At 50.2% G+C, this 19,606-nt stretch overlaps 1 protein-coding gene across 1 annotated transcript in view; it reads left to right on the top strand.

The window, feature by feature from the left end:
- The window catches only part of LMF1 (lipase maturation factor 1), a 263,087-nt gene that overhangs the window by 237,500 nt on the left and 5,981 nt on the right, over positions 1-19,606 (top strand). The window contains exons 14-18 of the mRNA XM_063345009.1: positions 2,586-2,694; positions 3,406-3,817; positions 4,490-7,930; positions 8,040-8,248; positions 18,060-18,317. The gene's annotated coding sequence lies outside the window, so the exon portion shown is untranslated. The remainder of the gene's footprint in view (positions 1-2,585; positions 2,695-3,405; positions 3,818-4,489; positions 7,931-8,039; positions 8,249-18,059; positions 18,318-19,606) is intronic.

Below are 19,606 nucleotides of genomic sequence, written 5' to 3'. Positions count from 1 at the left end.
GTCCCACAGGCTCCGAGGGCAGCGAGTGTCACTGCCTGCCTTTCCAAGCTGGTGCTAATTACTGAAAGCATTTTATTTAAAAAAAAAAAAAAAAAAAAGGAAAAAAAATAAAAGCAGGAAGTTCCTTCATTAAAAATGCAAGTTTTATTTGCATGTAATGCCAGCCATTCTGCGGTTTTTGAGATAGGCTTTAAAGATTTGGGGGTTGTTTTATTTTTTATTTCCCCCCCACCACCACCACCACCAAAAGGGGATGCGGAAAGGAGATGTGTAAGGTTACAGAAATAACACAACCTACAAAGGGAGGCGGACGGAAAGTTTGCATTACGTTAAGCAGGAGAGACGGGGCACAGCTGAATTTATAGCAACCCTCCGAAAAAAAATGATAAATGGAAGCTGTCGTTTTTATTGGGGGGGGGGGGGTCGGGGGGCAGATCACAGGTGAGGGAACAAAATAATAAAAAAAGCATAAATTAGAAACGTGGCTTGACGGTTGGGAGTAGAAAGCGTTCGGCTCATATATAGCGTGAGTTTCTTCTGGAACACGATCCAGAGCAGTGCATGGAAATTACCTGCAAAAAGATTTTCTATTAAGTCGTGTTAGGGTGAACTTCTTCTATCACGGCTCCGTCGACCGAGGTCCTGAGAGGGGCGGCTGCGCTTTGCTTCCCACCGCTCCCGACGCCGTCCCGCAGCTCCCGCCCGCGCTCGGCTGTCCCGCGCTGAGCCGCTCCGGGTTAACCTGTCCACTTATTTAATATATCCAGGATGAAATCCGCCGTGCGGGGACAGTGCACAATTTAAGCCCAATACAAGCCTGGCGTGATGCTCTGTATTTCTCATAATGGCTTTAGGAGAGGCTTTTGCTGGCCGTCGGGCAGCTGCCTGTTTCTGCACCCATCCGGCAGTCCCTGGGATGTGGGGCCATTGACGCGCTGCCCCTCGAGACCACCGGCTTTTTCCCAGGAAAGGGAGTACCAGTACAGGAGGCTCCATCACTGGGAATGTCTGCCCGCGCAGCCAGGAGGAATCCTGGCACTCTGAGGATGTTTCTGACTACAGCAGGCTGGGTCTAGATCAGACATTGGGAAGAAGTTCTTTGCAATGAGGGTGGTGAGACACTGGCCCAGGTTGCCCAGAGAGGTGGTGGAGGCCCCATCCCTGGAGACACTCAAGGCCGGGCTGGATGAGGCTCTGAGCAACCTGGTCTAGTTGAAGATGTCCCTGCTGACTGCAGGGGGGTTGGACTAGGTGGCCTTTGAAGGTCCCTTCCAACCCAACACATTCCATGACTCTATGGTTCTTCCCTCTAGCCCTGGGATGATGCCGGTTAGGAGATATCGGGACCCCAGCTTGCCCTGGGCAGAGGTGGCCCATGGAGGAGATGGCAGCTGGTTTCCCATGGGGTAAGAGCTGCCTTTGCAAGGCGTCAGGGCTCCTGCCTGCACCATCACTGCAGACCTCTGCTTCAACAGGGACTTTCTCATGTGTCTGCCAGCAAAAGCAGTCCCAGGGGCGAGGGGATGGTGGGGTGAGGGCAAAGACTTCACCAGCGGAGAAATGCCATCCCTGTGTTTGTAAGTCTCACCCTTCCCCCTTCCCCAAAAAAAAGAGAAAGCCGGATGAATCCTAGCCCTAACGGGACTGTGGGTTTATTATGGGCAGTGCTCAGTCCCCAACCTCTGCCCAGGTGCCAGCAGTGGTGACCAGCATGGAGCCCAAGGTCCCAGCCAGGTCCCAGATCTCCATGGACAACTCTGCATCAAAGGCTCCTGGAGACCCTTGGCCACAATGGCTTGTGCAGGACATCCCTTCTTTCCTTGCTCTGCTTTTCCAACGGATGAGCGGTCCCAGGAGGATTTTAGGACTTGCCATAGGAACAGAGCGACTCCAGGTCTGCATGAGTGAATAAAAGGAATGGGAACGAACCGAGCATCTTTCCATGACGCATTTCCACCCACCACATGTTTCTCAAAGAGCAGCAGACTCGCAGCGCCCCAGACTTTCCAAGTCTTGTCCTGACAGCCAAGTTTGTCTCTAAACCTGCCTGGTTTCTCTGGGTTTGAGTCCATCTACCGATCCCTTTTTTGATGCCAGAAATGCCTCCGCAAGCCAGATTTCCCTGGTAATTGTCCTTTGGATTAGTTTGGAAAATTGCATAAGCCCTGGGTTAGAGCTGGCTGCGTCTCTCGTCCGAGTGCCTAAGGCTTCATGGGGCAAAGACTAAAGAGCTGCGAAATGCAGAGATATAACAGATGTTGACATGTAGTGAAAATACTAGACGCAGGAGCCTAAGATAATAAATCTGAAAAATTAACACGTAGGAGAACGAAAAAAGGAGCAATATGTTTTGGTAATCATTCTGAACTGCTGAACCCTTCTCCTGCAGTTCAAAAATCTCTGGTATTAAGCAGATGTCATTCAACCAATGATTAACACATTACCGAATTTCTCCAGTCGTTTAATAAAAGTTTTACATAACATGCAGGTAATTGCTTCCAAATGTCAAGGTAACAATGTGGGCTTCTATGGATGGCATTGTTTCCAGCATCAGGTGAAAACCCCTCTTGTTGCCTTGATATCAGGCGAAGTCCCGCTGCGAAGAGCCCGCGCCCGGCCAGCTGCTTTTCCCGTCACTCCTCTGGACGCCAGAGACAAAGGAACAGGCTGGGAAGAGTCAAAGCCTTCGATCTGGTAAGGCTTTCTTCCCTTCAAATGTCTGTACGAGCAGCAAACGGGCCCTGCGCTCCAAAACTGTGGCCCAGTTGTATGTCTTTTATGTGATTTTTTTATTTTATTTTATTTTATTTTATTGCTTTTCTTGCTAGAAAATCTCATCGCTGCTGAGTGCAAGGAGGGGATGGAAAGAACAGGGTGAACGTAAAGCCCGGGCAGCAGTGATGGGGTGTTGCTCTTCACAGCAGCCCTTGCCATGAACCCAACCCATGCTCAAAATCTGAAATCATCCATCCTGAGATCAGGGGGAAAAAAGTCATCCCAACCGGTTTATTTGCTGGAGAGCTGTCCTAATGTCCAGCCGGAGGTACCGCCGGCTCCGGAGGGTGCTTTGCAGCAGTGCAGGATCTCGCTTGTTATTTCAGTGTCGGGGCAGGAGTGAAGTGTGAGAGTGATGGATGCCTGGGGACAGGGGAGCCCGACAGGCTGCAAACTCCGTGCAGGCTCGAAGGATTGCTGGCTAACGGCTTTCAGGGCTGCAAATGAGCTTCCCAAATTATTAGAGCTGGAGAACAGGATACTTTTAAAACAACCAATCTGTCATGAGACGTATCCTGTATCTGTCAGAGGCCAGCGTGACTCCGTTGGAGGAGTCCGTGACAAAAACCTAGGGAGGGCTGTAAAAAATGCATGTTGATGCTGTCGTTTTGACATGACATTTCTTTTTAGGAAGCCTTAAGTGATTTCTGCTGCCACCGCAGGTAGCACATGCCATCTCTGCTAACCAGCATCTCCCCTATGGCTCCCGCTGCTGCTGAGGAAGCAGGATTGTCCCGGGGTCTTGTGAACGGAGACGAGACGTTGTCGGTGCAGTGCTCTGCGGCAGACTGCAGAGAGCCCAGACCCTCAGGAACGTAGCCAGGTTACTTCATCTCCATGTACTCCAGTTCCTCAGCTGCAGAAGAGGGATTATAACAGTGGCCACCCTCCCGGACACCTGTGAGCATTGGTCTGTTGGTGGCCGAGGACGCACAGGGGGATGCACTGCAGCAGGGTGATCCTGTGTGGTATTAATACCTGATGCCACGGCCAACACCCAGGTCCCACGTCAAGACCTCGGACGCATTTTGGGTGCCTGAAGGTAAGTGCTTGGTGCCATTTAGGCACCCTGCAGGACCCCAGCTGGCCTCCAGCTGCTCTTCCAACAGGCTCAAGTGTCCTGCAGGCCCTGGCAGCCCCATGGTTTGCCCTGAGACCCCAGAGCATCTCACGTAGCACCAGATACCTCTGTTTAGGGCCCTGAATCCCACCCTTGCTTCCCTGGAGGGTAGGTTTCACCCGGTGGTGACCACTGCCCTTGAGTCATGTTGTGGCCACCTGTTGCTGCGAGACATGGGCTGACAGGGGCCACTGTTCATGGCACCAGAGCTGGGGTTGACTGCATAGACTTTGCTGCACCTGGGAAGTTTGGGCCTATTCCCAGCACCATTGCTCAGGTCAGCTGCTACAGACAGAATGATTTATGGACACATTATTAAAACCATATTTTCAGCCTCAGAGGATGAGGGAACGGGTGGGTGGTACTGGAGGCAACGTGCCCGCGGAGGACGGGGTTGCTCCTCAGACCACCTGGCTTCTCAATGGAGATGAGCAGCAACAGGGTTGGGTAACAGGCTGGCCCAAACCCCCAGAGAGGAGATGCCAGAGCAGGTCTAGCCTTGCTCAGGAGGAAGGGATTAGCTAAGAAACATCTCCCACCTCCTCCTGCACTTAACGTCATTCATCAACTGCTTCTGCTCTCCATCACTGTCAGGCACTGAATTTCTGCACATGGATGGGCTGCTCAGAGACAGAGGAGATGGTAACACGGTCCGAGGTGAGGAGAGGATGCAAACGATGGTGAATGGATCCAACCGTGCACCTTCTGCGAGGGCGCAGCATATCAGAGTTACTGACGTGCCCGACCTGCCTGTGAGTGGCTGGGTGCGCTCGGCATCTGCAGGGCTCTTCTCAGATGAACTCATCACAGTTTCCAGGCAAATATGTGGAAAACACTTGCAGGGCACCTGCTCCCCCACCCGCACACCTGGAGACCTTCTGCCTTCACTTCTTTGAATGATCGGCTGCGCTCACTCATCGCCTCCGGGACCTGGCCCTGCTCCTCCGGACCCGCTCATCACGCCACGCCGGACGGGTCCCTCCTGCCTTTTAAGCAGACGAGAGCACCGTATGATTTCATGGCTGCACCGGTGTGTCGTGCACCTGCCTGGAAACTTCTCGAGCACCTGCTGGTGCCGGGCGTGCTGGCACACGCTTGTGTGCGTGGAGATACTGGGGAAGATCAGAGCTGTGGAGGGAAAGGTGGTCACACAGCCCCAGGGTGGCAGTGGGTGAGGTCCTTCAGAGGAAGAAAACAGGATGGCAGTAACATCACTGGATTTCCAAGCCGAGAAATAATTTTGAAAAATTGAGCATTTCGTCATTTTTTGTCATGTCCACATCAACTTTTACCATGAGTGAAAACCCAGCTCTTCTTTTTGTGTTTGCTTTGTGGCTTTATGAAGACATAAATCCGTGTATCTTGGTTCCTGCGTGTCCTTATGGGACTCCTAGAGATATCAGCGTGCTCCAGTGATAACGACTACTCACTCTCCAGCACCGGTGTTTTACAGTCCACCAGAGCAAATCCCACTTGCCTGCCCTCCAGTCCAAAGTCACAGAATCACAGAATCACAGAATGGTTCAGGTTGGAAGGGACCTTAAAAATCATCTAGTCCAACCCCCCTGCCCTGGGCAGGGACACCTCCCACCACACCAGGTTGCTCCAAGCCCCATCCAGCCTGGCCTTGAACACCTCCAGGGATGGGGCAGCCACAGCTTCTCTGGGCAGTTCCAGTGTCTCACAACCCTCACAGTAAAGAATTTCTTCCTAATATCCAATCTAAATCTCCCCTCTTTCAGTTTGAGGCCGTTACCCCGTGTCCTGTCATTACACTCCCTGATAACGAGTCCCTCCCCATCTCTCTTGTAGGCCCCCTTTAGGGACTGGAAGGCTGCTATAAGATCTCCCCAGAGCCTTCTCTTCTCCAGGCTGAACAACCCCAACGTCCCCGAGTCCAGAGAACTGAGGGGACACCGGATGGTCTGGCATGGCCCAGTGATGGGAGCCAGCCCGGGGAGAGCGGGGCAGAGACTGGATAAAGCTCATGGAGATGGCTGATTTGCTACCTTGAACTTGTTGGGCTTTTCTTATTGCTAACATCTGTGCTAGGGCAAGAGGTGTGTGAGCATCTACCTGCCCGTAGGGTGCAGAGTGGAGGTGACCTTTCCACGGGCCAGCGCCGAGCAGCTCGGAGAGAGCAGGGCCGTGCGACTGCTGAAATGGCCTGGCAGGAGGTCTTTAGATTGCTCGATGTCTCTGTACTGAAAAGCAATACCTGCTGAGATTAAACCGTTTGGCCTCCTTCCCCCTGTCTCCAAGGCAAACATAGACAGTTCTATTCATACCCACAAGAAATACATATTTCAGCATTTGATTCTTTTTGTGTGTGCTTTGTTTTATCTAGCGCCATGGAGCTTGGATGTCTTTTTCATCTCATATTGTGCCTTGGATGCAGCCTCTTTTATTCAGCCCTCTTGCTGCCTTCATAAAGCATAACAGCGGCAGTTGTTGTTTTTTCCCCTGGAGCATGGGCTGCTGTAAACCAAAGGGAAACTTCTTGCTGAAAGAGGGAGAGGGCAGGCGGGACGCTGACATATCCATTTCCACACCAGAGCTGCAGCCCCACGGGCCGTGCAGTTTGGCTTTCTCAAGCCTTCATGGAGAGCATCAAATTGTCCTATAAAAATTCTTTTCTTGAATTTTATTTTCCTAAGGAGACAGGCCCAACTTGTAAACTTGGGACTAAAATCTCCTACATCTTAAATGGACAGCAAAGCCCAAGATAAAAGCCGTGGCACTGAAATATAATGGCATCTACGGATTCTGCCTTTCACCCTCCCTAAATTTGCACCTGAAGCCTCCTTTTCCTGGCTCTGGAAAGTCAAGCCCCATCTCTTACAACCTCTCAGCAGCTGTCATAAAGGAGAAAACCTTGCAAGGACATTTCTGCTTATCTTCCAGTTCAGGAGGGACAAGAGCTGCTGGCCCACGTGCCAGGCTTGGAGGATGTGGTCCAGCCTCACCTCCATCTTCCCATGAAGGTAATTTGGGGTGAGGATGGGAACTGCTGCCCCCAACCTCTTCCTCTCCGTGTCCAGCTTGAAAGTCATGCTGTATGCGTACCAGACAGGGAAAGGTGCGTCAGCCCTGTCCCGAGGTATCATCCATCTTGCTGTCGGTGGCTGTGCTGCTCACATCTGTGCTTCCCCCTGCTTATGCCATTAGCTCTGCGGCGTGGCCCAGGAACAAGTGCAGCCGGGGTTTCGGCTCCGCAAGTCACCAGCTGCTGATAAATCGCTTTCCTGGAGATCAATCGCTTCCCGTTTGCCGTGCAAACACCTGGGCTGCCTGCGCCAATTGGCTCTGCCGGACACTGGGGAGAGGTCCCCATCTGTGGTCATGCTTGAGACACTCTGAAAAACAGTAAGAAAATACGGGCCCCATGTTCAAACCAAAAGAGGGGAAAGGCTGGGGGTGGGACCTGGGCACCCCCTTTTCACTCCTTCTTCTCTTTCCCTCCTGCTGCAGCCTTGCTCTGTGCCTGGAGGTGGACAACGTCGGGGGAAATGTGTGTTTGGGGTTGTCTAAGGTGCAACAAAGAACTTCCCATGGGTCTGAATTATACAGGATCATCAGGTTTTAGTTATTTCCACCCTAAATATAAATAATGTGCTAAGCAGAAATTTGCTTATGCAGAACCCTCTAGGCACTGGTTCCCAATCATCCAGCCTGGATTACCTCCCAGACTGGGTGCTGCAAGCCACACCATCCTTTCCCTTTCGGGTCTCTTGCCGTGGTGGTGGTTTCCAAAGACCATGAGTGATGCTGGAAGCAAGAACATATTGTGGCAATATGTTGCCCTTGAACCCTGAGTTGGGAATCGGGGATTTTAAGGCATTTGAAATCTGTATCTGAAATCTGTGACTCGTGTTGTGCTCTGACCTGAGAGAAGGATGCTTCCAACTGAGGTGGCTGCATGAGTTAGCCAGACCAGCTCTCCTGGGACCCCACACTGCTGCCTGGGGATGGCAGCTGGGAAGCAGCGCCCCAAGATACCCTTCCCAGCGCTAAGATCTGGTCCTTCATGCCCAGGTAAATACCAAAACCTCTTATTTTTGGAAATAGATCAGCCTTGCTTTGTCTTGGGCTGCATGTCTGCCCAAAAGTGGGGCCAAGGCTGCTCTGACTCTTGTTTTCCTAGTTGCAGAGGGCCAGGTGAGGGATGGCCAGTACCGTCCCTGCTAACGGAGCTGCACATCCACCCCTCCGGCACCGCGGGCAGAGGAGGCAGGACGGGCAGGGTTGGGAACAGCATCTCTTCAGCCACATGCGTCTCTTCAGCTGCGCAGACCACCGAAGACAAATGAACTGGAGGAAGCATTTCCTCTGCCGAAGGCTCACACCCGGGAGGTTTGTGTTCACAGTGTAGGTCAAGAGTTGAAAAATGAAGAAGAAAGGAAAACAGATAGAAAGATCCATCTTCCCTTATAAAATCCCCAGAGCAGGGGGCATTTGGAAGTCATTTTTCACTGAGCTGAGAGCTGTTTCTGGCCCTTTAGCAGACATTCTCTTCTCAAACCTCATAGTTCGGGAGATGGGGAAGAGCTTGCCCTCCATCCTCGTGGGTGTTGGAAGAGGAGCGTTATCCTGGGTGCAAGACACTTTGCACCTTCCTCTGAGGCCAGAGCCCACAGTGGTTTGGGCTTTGGGGCAAGGTGGAGCCCAATGCACACTGAAAATTGCTGTGTTCCTTGGCGTGCAAACTTTTAAAGTGCATTAGAGCTGAAATGCAAAAAGAAATGAGTGGCTTGGATTTGCTGGCATTAACGCACAGGTTAAGAGGGACAGCTTTTAAGGGGGAAAACCCATGCAAGAAGGGGAAGGAGAATTTCAGCATGGTTAAAGGAAATCTAAATAAAATTCCTTTCTGGAAGGAATTCAAGAAAATTATTTTCCTTCTGTGTTTCTGTCTCTCTTCTTCTGGCTTATGAAAACACCTTGGCTTGGATATTACATCAACTCTGCCTTTTATTAAAAACCCCTGCTCCGGTTGTGCAGATTTCATGCTGTTACATGAAAGTAAAATTTTATGACCAGAAGCTGAAATTAGGAAGGAAACTTTATTTTTTTGTTGTGGTCATGGGTTGGATTTTGTTGGTAGTCAGGAGAGTTTGTTTATTTTTGCTTTTTCTAAAGCGCAGCCAACTCCTCCGGGTCTCAGCACTCTGGGCATTTTGGGGGGATGCTTGTTCCAAACAGGTGCTAACGTGGGGGAAGCCGAGCCCTGGGCAGAGCGAGGGGATGGGGGACGTCCTCCCTCCGCTACTGGGGTTGTCTTCAAGCGAGCCGGGTTTTCATGGCTGTTTCAGAACAGGACATATGCGTGGGAGAGCAAATGCGTTTCATTGCATGGGACACACGTCCTGGGTGTTTGGCCTGGAACAGTCTCATGTTGTGAGCAAAGTAACCATGCAAAAGTGCGAGCGATTCCCTCCTCTCAGCCTCCCCTGTAAATCCAGATCTGATGGATGATAGCTTGAGTTCGTATTCAACAGCAGCTGCTTGTTGGCTGGGTAGTGCCAGGAAACTTTTTTTTTGCCATCTCTCCCTTTAAATGTAGTACTACTGTTTTTCCATTAATTCCTCCCTCCCCTGCTAAAAAAAAATAAATATGGAAGAGCGAAAAAATGTTTTAAAAGGTCATTCGGTCCTTCCTTGTTGGGTGACCTACAGTGAGCCTAAGGAGTTACTACATCTGAAGGTGTTAAAAGAAGAGTTGCATGGAGTTAGATGAAAGTTATAGCTATGAATTACAGTACTGGTTTCCTTTGGGACTTTGGCAAGGTGGTTTTGTATCTCCAGGATCCGTCCCTGCAGCCCCTGTTGGTCCCTAGTCCTTGGGACAGTTTCAAAGACCCCTGGGCTGGTGGGAACAGCGATGTGGGGCCGTCCCACGCAGCCCAGCTGTGACTCGAGGCTGGAGACCTCTCCCTGCACAGCTTCTGCTGCAGCACCTTGGGGATGGAGCAGCCAGAGGACATCTCAGGGGACTTCAGGACACGGACCTCCTCTCCCTGTAGGCACGTGCGTGCTGCGGCGCGCTGGGAGCAGAAATGGGCTCCTGCCATGTCCCTGCTTCAGAGACACTCGCCATGGTCAGGATGGGGGATGCAGGTCAAGCCCCGTGGCCCCTCTGTTTCCTTCCAGCCCAAACGTCTGTGCAACCTAGTGCTGCCCTTGGAAGATTTACGGAGCAGCAGTAAGTATTTCACCAGCTCTTTATTAATAATGCGGCAATAAAAGAGGTGCAGCCTTTCTTTCCAAGGACTCGCAGAGCCCTTAATAATCCAAGGAGGGATTTGGCTCCCCCCAATAGATAGTTTACTGGTGGGCATGCTTTACAGCCCCTTTGTTAGAGCGGGGCTGTTCCCCCATCATCAAAGTGCGAACTGAGGCTCTGTGATGGGCTAGTCCATAAATCTCTCCCCTCTAATCCTTTCCTTTCTACTACTTGCAAACTGGGGGAGGAGGGGGTGGACTGGACGAGGCAGGCCAAAGCTTTAACCCTTTGTGCTTTGGCGGGGGGGATCTTCTCCTTCTGAGCAAAAGAAGACGGTGCACGGAAGGAGAGCTGTTCCACGGCAGCCTTTTAGAAGCAGGTAGTTATATTCAGCAATTAAACCCCAAATGACAGCTTAAAGAGCTCCTTTGGAAGTTTAATAAGTCCACCACTGTATATAAGAAATAAATCTGGCTGCATTACAATCACTTCAAACTACTTAAGCAATAAATGCAGAACTCTGCTCTTATTCACCCATTACGTGGGTAACTTTGCTTCATTCCTCACTTGGTTTCCAGGGCTGGGATCCCAGAGGAGGACCCAGCCCAGCATTCGGAGCTAAATCAACCTTGCAGAGATCACAGGTCTGTGGTAGGGAGGCGGTTTGATGCAGTGCTTTGGTTTGGGGCCACCTTGAGTTTGAGGCCGAAACTAAACACTTACGGGGTCCATGGAGGAGAAGAAACCATCTGAGTCAAATGCCAAAATCTCCTTTTGCTCTGGTGATGTGTCAGGCTCTTGAAAGAGGTGTTGTATCCTGGCTACCCAAAGGCTGATCTTAGATGCAGAGGCGATGGGGAAACTAGGTCGAGAGCAAGAGGCAAGATGGTGATTTTGGTCTTCAGGTGTTTGTGCAAACACCTTTGTCAAGACCAGGTTTTGGTAGACTGGACTGACACTGTCATGCTGTGACACCGAACCATTTCTCAGTTGTGAATGGATTTTTATCCTTCCAGTGCCTGCTGGAGGTCAGGAACTGGTACGAGGTCCATCAGTGGTCACCTGAGGTTCACACAGAGAATCTGGGAGCAGACCTTGTATGCCATTCAATCTGCTAAACCAGGGTTTCCAACCCCTCCTGGCCCCATTACGTTAAACCTGCCCACTATTCTCGGTCCAATTTTGTTCAGTATAGTCATTAATGACTTGGATGATGGGACAGAGTGTATCCTCAGCAAGTTTGCTGATGATACCAAACTGGGAGGGGTGGCTGACACTCCGGAGGGCCGTGCTGCCATCCAGCATGACCTGGACAGGCTGGAGAGCTGGGCAGAGAAGAACCTAATGAGGTTCAACAAAAGCAAGTGCAAGGTCCTCCACCTGGGGAGGAAGAATGCTAAGCACCAGTATAGGTTAGGGGTGGACCTGCTGGGAAGTAGTTCTGAGGAGAAGGATCTAGGGGTCCTGGTAGACAGTAAATTATCCATGAGCCAACAATGTGCCCTTGTTGCCAAACAGGCCAATGGAATCCTGGGCTGCATAGGGAAGAGTGTGGCCAGTAGGTCGAAGGAGGTCATTCCCCCCCTCTGCTCTGCACTGGTGAGGCCACAACTGGAATACTGCATCCAGTTTTGGGCTCCCCAGTTCAAGAGGGACAGGGAACTACTGGAGCGGGTCCAGCGTAGGGCAACTAAGATGATTGAGGGACTGGAGCACCTCCCTTATGAGGAAAGGCTGAGAGAGCTGTGACTCTTCAGCCTGGAGAAGAGAAGGCTGAGGGGAGACCTTATTATGGCATACAAGTATCTAAAGGGTGGGTTGAAGGAGGATGGAGCCAGACTCTTTTCATTGGTTCCCAGTGACAGGACGAGGGGTAACGGGCACAAGTTAGAACATAGGAGGTTCCGTTCAAGTACACGGAAAAACTTCTTTACGGTGAGGGTGACAGAGCACTGGCACAGGCTGCCCAGGGAGGTTGTGGAGTCCCTTCTCTGGAGACTTTCAAGACTCGCCTGGATGCAGTCCTGAGTGATGTGCTCTGGGCAATCCTGCTTTAGCAGGGGAGTTGGACTAGATGATCTCTAGAGGTCCCTCCCAACTCTGAAGTTTCTGTGATTCTGTGACTATGGGACACCTCCATGCCCAAGAGAGGAGCAAGCCCAGGGCAGGATCCAGCTGGTGAGGGGCTGCCTCCTTCCCCCCTCCGGCTGCTCACATCTCCATTTTTTAAGCATTGCAACGGTTGAAAAATGAACTTTGTGTCCATTTTATCATAAAAGATCCCGGGCTTTTTAAGCCCAGCTTTATAAACAGTGATGAAAGGTCCTGCAACGGGCAGAGGTCTGCTTTTGAAATTGAACAAATTGTTGTTTTATGGTTCCCGTGTGGGGGGGGTGCTGTAAATCTCCGAGCATTTAACGCATCTGTTCTTTTCCAACCACGCTACCAGCGTCTCAAGGAGGAGAAGGAGAAATATCTGACATTTCCTGACATCGGCTGCTCTCACGGCCCCCGGGAGTTCCTCAGGAAAGTTTTTAAAGTAATATTTATGGATGATCATGGTGAATCAGGCCCTAAAAGGTACAGAGACAGGACTGTTGTTCATTAACATTTGGAAACTGTGCACTGAGGATTTCCCTGTGGAGGGGCAAAAGAAATGGAGTGAAAGTGAAATAGCTTTCGAGTTAATCCAGATCTTTTTTAACATTATTGTTGTTGGTAAAAATCAGAACCTTATTTTGGATGAAGAAAAAAAAAAAATAGAAGTACATTTTTGGGATGGTTTTCCTCAAAATAGTATTCTTTCCAAAATTCCATAATGAGTTCCCTAGTAAAGGTATTTGTTCTTACTGATACATGGATACATGGTTGAGTTTTGGTCTTTGTTCCTACATATCTCCGTAGTAAAACAACAATATATCTGCCCCAGCTAATACCTAGGAATAACTTCAATTTGGTGTTTTTTCCTGGAGATAACTTTCTCATTGCCACAAGCCATTTAGTTTCAATTTGATAAAAATGTTCTTAAAGCTTTGCACTCGCAACGGCTTTCACGTGATGTTCTCCAAGTTAAACTTCCCCATCTCAGTAAATAACAGATCTTTCACCGAGACTTGTAAAATCCCTCAGCAGTTACTCGGTATTAATTACTCGAGTTTTATGAATAGGAAAGCTGAGCACAGGAGGAGGGATGGTTTGGTGGAGTGCGAGTGCAATAGCATCCTGGGGTTTCAGTTTTCAGTGCCTTTTCCTAAGGGCAACACCGGTGCCCTTCTGAGTTAAAAGCCTCCTATAGACTTCACTGATAACACAAACTCCCCAGAGCTGAGCCAGGGTTTCTCCTTAAACGTGTTTATGTAAAGTAGCTTTGGAACAGATTTATTCGAATGAATGCATGGAGAAGATAAGGCCACACGTGTCCTTTGGGCTAGCTGTTTCTTTCAGTGTAATGTCTTGAGGCTTATCGGAGTGTGCCTGAGATTAGAATTAGCCAGAGAAAGAGAAAATTAGGGTATATTGGCAAAACAACATACAGATGTCTCCATAATCTCCAGGGTTTTAATTTCTTGGGACTTTTGCTGTGACCCTGCATATCCTGCTCCCAGAAGGGACCACCAGCAGATTCCTGCATCTCCTGGCACCTCCCCTGTAGGAATGGCGTTTCCTTGGCGTCTTCTATCCGTGGTGTTGTGCAGGTGGGCAGAAGACCCAAGCTGCTGATGGATGGAGCGCATGGGGTACACAGGGCCTTTGCGTCCAGCACTGCAATGACAGGGTCAACAGCAGCCACAGCTTATTGATGTTGGTGAACCTACACCACACTAGGCCGCCATCCTGATGGTCCAGGTGATAGGATCGGTGGACAAAGCATCTGAAATTGTCAGCTTTGGGTCTCTTTCCTTAAGCATGGGATGGTTTCAGTGTAACTGAGCCTCTGCATGAGGCGGTTTTGATGTGCAGAGCCACACGGATGCAGAGGTGTGCATACCCACACAGCCCCCAGGAATGATTTCCACGGAGCAGCAGCTGCTCCACTCCTCTTTTTAAGAGGTGATGTACCTAACAATGCAAAACATCGGGAACAACCAGGTAGTAAAAAGAAAATGCTTCCTTCTTATCATGTGACATCCCACCTTCGCAGTGCGTGCTGGAGCTCTGGTACCTCTGGTTTTCCAATGCAGGGGTGATGGGCAGCCAGAAGGACCCGCTTGCACACATTCATCCATGAGCAAAATCCTCCAGCGCGGAACTGCTCTCAACTCGGCTCCCCTGCTCGACTCTGTGTGTACTTGGCACAAGGCAGGAGGTGAAGAGCTCAGCCTGGGCAGAGCAAACCTCTCCTCCGCGTTCCTGTGATACTGGGGCCCCAGAGAGGCAGCAGGCAAGACGACGATGATTTTTTGCCTGACGTGCTGAGCTACAGCTGGTCTACCCCGTCCTCTCGGGAGCGGGACGAGGATCGGGGCGCAAAGCCACGATGACTTCACCAGCAGCGCGAGGGTAGGACGGTGTCCAGCTGACCCTTGCAAAACACCCTGCCGAGCGCGCTGGCCCGTGGGCACGCTTCCCGGCGCCGAGCATGCCCTGCCATCGCACGGTCCTCGCTTCAGTTACTTATAACCCAATACAGGCATCGAAAAAGGGGTTTTTTTTTTGCTTTTCAATGACTTCATGAATCCAAGGCACTGCCAATTATCTATCATTTATGGCATTTAAAACGTCAACGCCTCCTTCCCAAACGAAAATGGAGTTAAAGGTCCTGGGCTTCCCTGTGCCCCTTGCTCTTCGTCATCCCACAACGGGGCCATGGAGCTTTGCCTTTTAGGAAGCCATCAAAGCAATCCTGCCTCTCCCTCTGCTCAGATAAACTGTATTTGCAGAAGACTATGGCCATGCGATCCTGCACCCAGCGCATGCGATGGCACCCGGGGCAGGACCCTGGGACACATCCAGTGGAGAGCCTGGATTAGCTGTTCCTCAGATTTGTCATCGCAGCTCAGGAGCTACTGGGGGACAGCCATGTTTGGTCTGCGGTGGTCTGTCCCTGGTCTGTCCAGCCCAGAGGTAATCAACCCCAGACTAGGTGCTCTAGCTCTTTGCTCATGACTCCTATGCCTTTCCAACATCTCTGTTAAAAAGAAACCTCCATCTCTCCCCCTCGCTTCCTTTTCGCTGAGACTCTGCTTGGAACTTGCATAAATCTTGCCCAAAAATAACACTGGCCGCTCTCCCAGCTGTGGGCGTCGTGACTTCTGCGCAGGGAAGGGAAGGCTGCGATCTGATTTGTTTCATGGCAGATTTCGGTCAGCTTTGGCACCCCTCCATCCTCGCTGGTACCAAATTTACAAGGTTCCTCTTTCCAGCTTTTCACTCTTCTCTTGGGCTTACCTCTGCCTCTCTGAGGCCTCGTCTCTGGAAAGCCACGGCGTTTTCTTGGCCCAGCTGCCTGCGAAACGTGGCACAGACAAACCAATAAAAGTAGCCAATAAACTCGGCGAGTTTTCTTTCCTTTGCTGCAACTGGCCAAGGCAGCGCCGCTTCCTTTGGGATGACATTAAAATACAGCAGAGAGGATGAGACTCGGATCCTTTTCTGTTTCTTTCCCGGCCCATGTATGATTTTTCCACCGGTGCGAGAAGAGTTCTGAGAATTTTTTTAAAAGGGAAAATAGTTATAGACTACGGGTGCCGGCGGGCTCAGCCTGGGGTCCTTACTCTGTTAGGTCAGTGGTGTCTAATCCAAACTGGAATGAAAACCAAGGACCTGATGCCCAGCTGGTGCAAATTAGTCAAACTCGTGTGATTTCAATGAGCTTGATATCCACAGATCATCTATGCCGATAGCTCCCTTGCATGCTCCTGGTGAGAGGCACTATAAGGAGAAGAAGGGCAAGTTCTTCCTCTTGGAAATCCTTCCACCTTCTCTGTGCAGAGAGGAAGGACATCGAGGGAGCTGAGCCCTGGCCGATCCATGGGGGTGGAGGACCTTTGAGACAATCCACGCTACCAGACAGCTGAGCTTGTTCCTTATCTTTCTATCCATGTAGGGTAAATCAGGAGGAAAATGTACTGAAATGGTAGGAATGACCCATCAGCCCATCAAAATAGCCTTTGCCATGGGGGAATGGCAGCAGGAGAGGCCCTGGGAGGCTGGCAAGGGAGCCCTGACACTGCTCCAGGGCTCTGGCCAGCCTGGAAACGCAATATACCGCTGGTTTGCGAGAGCCCCGGAGTGACCCGCTTATGCAGTGCTGGTAGGGCCAGCCATAGCCTTTTGGGATGGGGAAAACCCTGCTGGTGGCTGCAGCCCTGCCAAGGACAAGGGACATCCTTTGAGGTGAACTACAGTAAGTCACGTAACCCCCAGGGCTGAGTCCCCATGTGGGACCCCGGCTCCAACTGAAGACACAGTGACCCCCGTTGACAGCGACGACTTGTGTTACTTCAGCAGGAAAACTGCTTTTCTCTCTCCCCTGGGTATGGTTATTGATTCCCTGCACTCGTGGTGGGAAGCAGGGACCCTTCCCTCCGGCTGGGAGCCCAGAAAGCTCCTCTCTCGGCCAACGCTTTGTCTTGGTACAGTCCTGGCCTTTCTGCACTGTATTAATTTAAGATGCTGTGAAGTGAGAGGGCTGGGGGTGGAGGATGCTGTCTAAAACTTGTTCGGAGCCTTTGCTGGATAAATCCCCATGGAATTTGATTTAAACGAGCTGACACCAGTATGAATCATGCCAGCATTACCAGCTCTTGAACACTTCCTACCAACTGCCTGCAGGGCTCTTGCTTTCTTTAGTTAAAGTGAAGACTAAAAGCATCTAAAACTGTTTAAGACCTCTGTCCTAAAAGAATACTTTTTTTTTTTTTCTCTCCTTTTCACTGTAGGAAGAAACAACATCTGCTATAAAAATCTGCTGGCCGGGGGCAGTGGGAGCGGATACCACTTATCACGGTTTGGCTATTGGAGGCAGCGGCTGGTTCCCAGCAGAAAGTGTCTCAGCCCCGTGATCATGGCGTTTACCGAACGCCATCTCATCTGTCTGCAAGCTGGACAGATTAGATAGACGCAGAGAGGAGGGAGAGCTAGGGAAAAAATAAAAGGATAGAGGGAATCGGATAGGAAGGAGGAAGGAAAGACTTCCAGGAAAGGGAAGGAGACAACACTGTATTTACAGATATTTACCTGGGCCTAAGTGAAGTCTCCTAAACGCTGGTGGGACACAAAGTCAGGCTGCTTTATAGTAAAGCAAGGCCTGTGAGGTAGCACGTCTGTGCCTGGGCTTTAGCTGAAGAGTGACATCTCTGAAGAGGCAGGAAAGTGGTCAGGAGCAAGCATGAAACATGTAAGATTGCAGAATTCAAAAGGATAAACATTATTTGATACCTTATTTATAGGGCACCACAGGGGAAAGGTAAAGGTTTCAGAAAAGAAAGAAGCACTTTAATTTTATCTGGAGATTTTCCAACAATAAAATCTAATCCATCATTCTCTCTGTGTGACTGCTCTTAATGAAAATTTAGAGGCTGTGACTGAAATTTAGAATTCACAGGGGATACTATTAGGAAGATGTCTAGCAGCTATGCAAAACCTGTTATATCATAGCCCCTGCCAAAGGCCGGGGAAGAGTGGAGTGTGAAACGGACAGCTTTTAATTTGGCGTGCCGAGGCTCCGCAGCGCCGAGCCTTCCTCTCCCGGGTGGCGGCGGTGGGACTCCTCGGGGCTCGCGGTGGCCGTTCACCCAGTGGGCTCCCACCGGGATCAGCTCATCAGGTGACAGCCAGGCTCCGGCAACGGCAGCTGTGGCATTGATTTCAAAAGAGATGGGATTTGGCCCATTTACATTTACTTTTCACCCAAAGCACCTTCTTCACCCTACGTTAGTCCCTCGGTGGTGACGAGAGCCGTAAGTCTCCTCTAATACAATCTCTGTGTTTCTTGCCCAGGTTTATTGATCACGTTATTAAGAGCTTTCCAAAAAGAAGAGAACAAAATTATTTTCTGGCCTGAAATTTCTTCCAAGACTGAGCGGAGATCCTGCGTTGAGGCAAGGGCTGTTGGACACCATCATGGGAAGGACATCCTGGCTACCTGCCGGGCTTGGCGAGGGCTGCAGCACCCACGCAACTCCACTGCCGGCTGTCCTCGGCCATGCGCCTTGCTCCTGCCCAACACCAGGACTGCACCGCTCGGCCAGCGAAAAGGTATTGGCAGTGCTTGGCGGGGTCGTAGATGTATTTTCCTGTTCGTCACTTCGATAGAGACCGTTCAAATCCCTCGCACACGGGCCATGCAGCCCCAGTTACTGCTGGTTATTGAATGTGCGCGCTCTCCGGGAACCCCCAGGACCATCAGCCCACGCTTGGTGCTGCGCAGAGCCATGCAGTGCCTTTCAGCTGAGGGTGACCCTGAGGGGAAGGCTGACCATCTCTAATCGTTACCAATCCTCCACGCTTTATTTGTAATCAAAGCAGATCGCTAGACTGTTTCCAATACTTTTTAATGGGCAAAAAGGGGCTTCGATTATAAAGACAATAATGGTAAATTATTTAAGGGCCTGGATGTACATCATGAATCAGTTTAATACCAAAGTCACTGCCAATTATTCAACTGATTCAAAATGAGACTCCATCACAAAATGTTAAATCACAGGATAAATCTGTCCTGGGAAGGGCTTTAGTAATCAAAATTCTCTCAAAGCAGAAAAAGCTTTTCTAAAAGCAGGGGGGAAAAAAAGGTTACCGCTTAAGCCAGACATTATATAGTAATGCCAGATGTTAAACAGTTGACTTAAATTATTGGCAACTATCAAATGCAAGATACTAATACTACTGGTTGCAAAGCTATGCCACCAAGTTTGTAATCTGTGGAATGGGCTTAAATATTCCTTTAATTTTCTGCCTATGGATAACAGGCAATTTGGATTAGCTTCCGCAGAATAATAACCTCCTAATTCTCAGCAGATGAGTATAAGCCTTCTGCAACATCAAAAAAACGAGACCATGCTTAATATGTAACCTTTAATGGCATATGTTTTTAAATTATATGACTCCATTGGACCTGTGTAATTAAGCATGAGAAATGCCTGAAACCACTCTGCCTGCCTCGCAGACAGCAGAAGGCACCTAGGTAGTCCCCCGCTCCCAAATGCAGAACAAAACATCAAAAAAAGCGTTCACAGATTTGCACGTCAATCTTCTCTACCCCAAAAATTGCCTTTTAAAAACGTTGCCATGAATCCCTGTGGCTGGAGAACGCCAACATCACTCGGAGCTGGGGCTCAGCCCGTACCCATCTGCCCATTTGGGTTCTCAATTTCTCGCAGCAGCTCTGCCTTTTTCCCTCTCCTTCATGCACTCCTCCCAGCGACGTCACCATTTGTCCAGCAGGATCTGGGGGCCAGGACTGACACCTATTTATTTATTTGCGCAGCACCCAGCCCGGAGTGTGTAATCCTTTATAACTCCAGCCAGGTGTCCTGCAACAACCCTCC

The sequence above is a fragment of the Chroicocephalus ridibundus genome, chromosome 8, assembly GCF_963924245.1.
Source record: "Chroicocephalus ridibundus chromosome 8, bChrRid1.1, whole genome shotgun sequence".
In the NCBI taxonomy this organism is placed as follows: Eukaryota; Metazoa; Chordata; class Aves; order Charadriiformes; family Laridae; genus Chroicocephalus; species Chroicocephalus ridibundus.
Note: the sequence above shows the minus strand (reverse complement) of the source record. Positions and strands in the feature narration are given on the sequence as shown.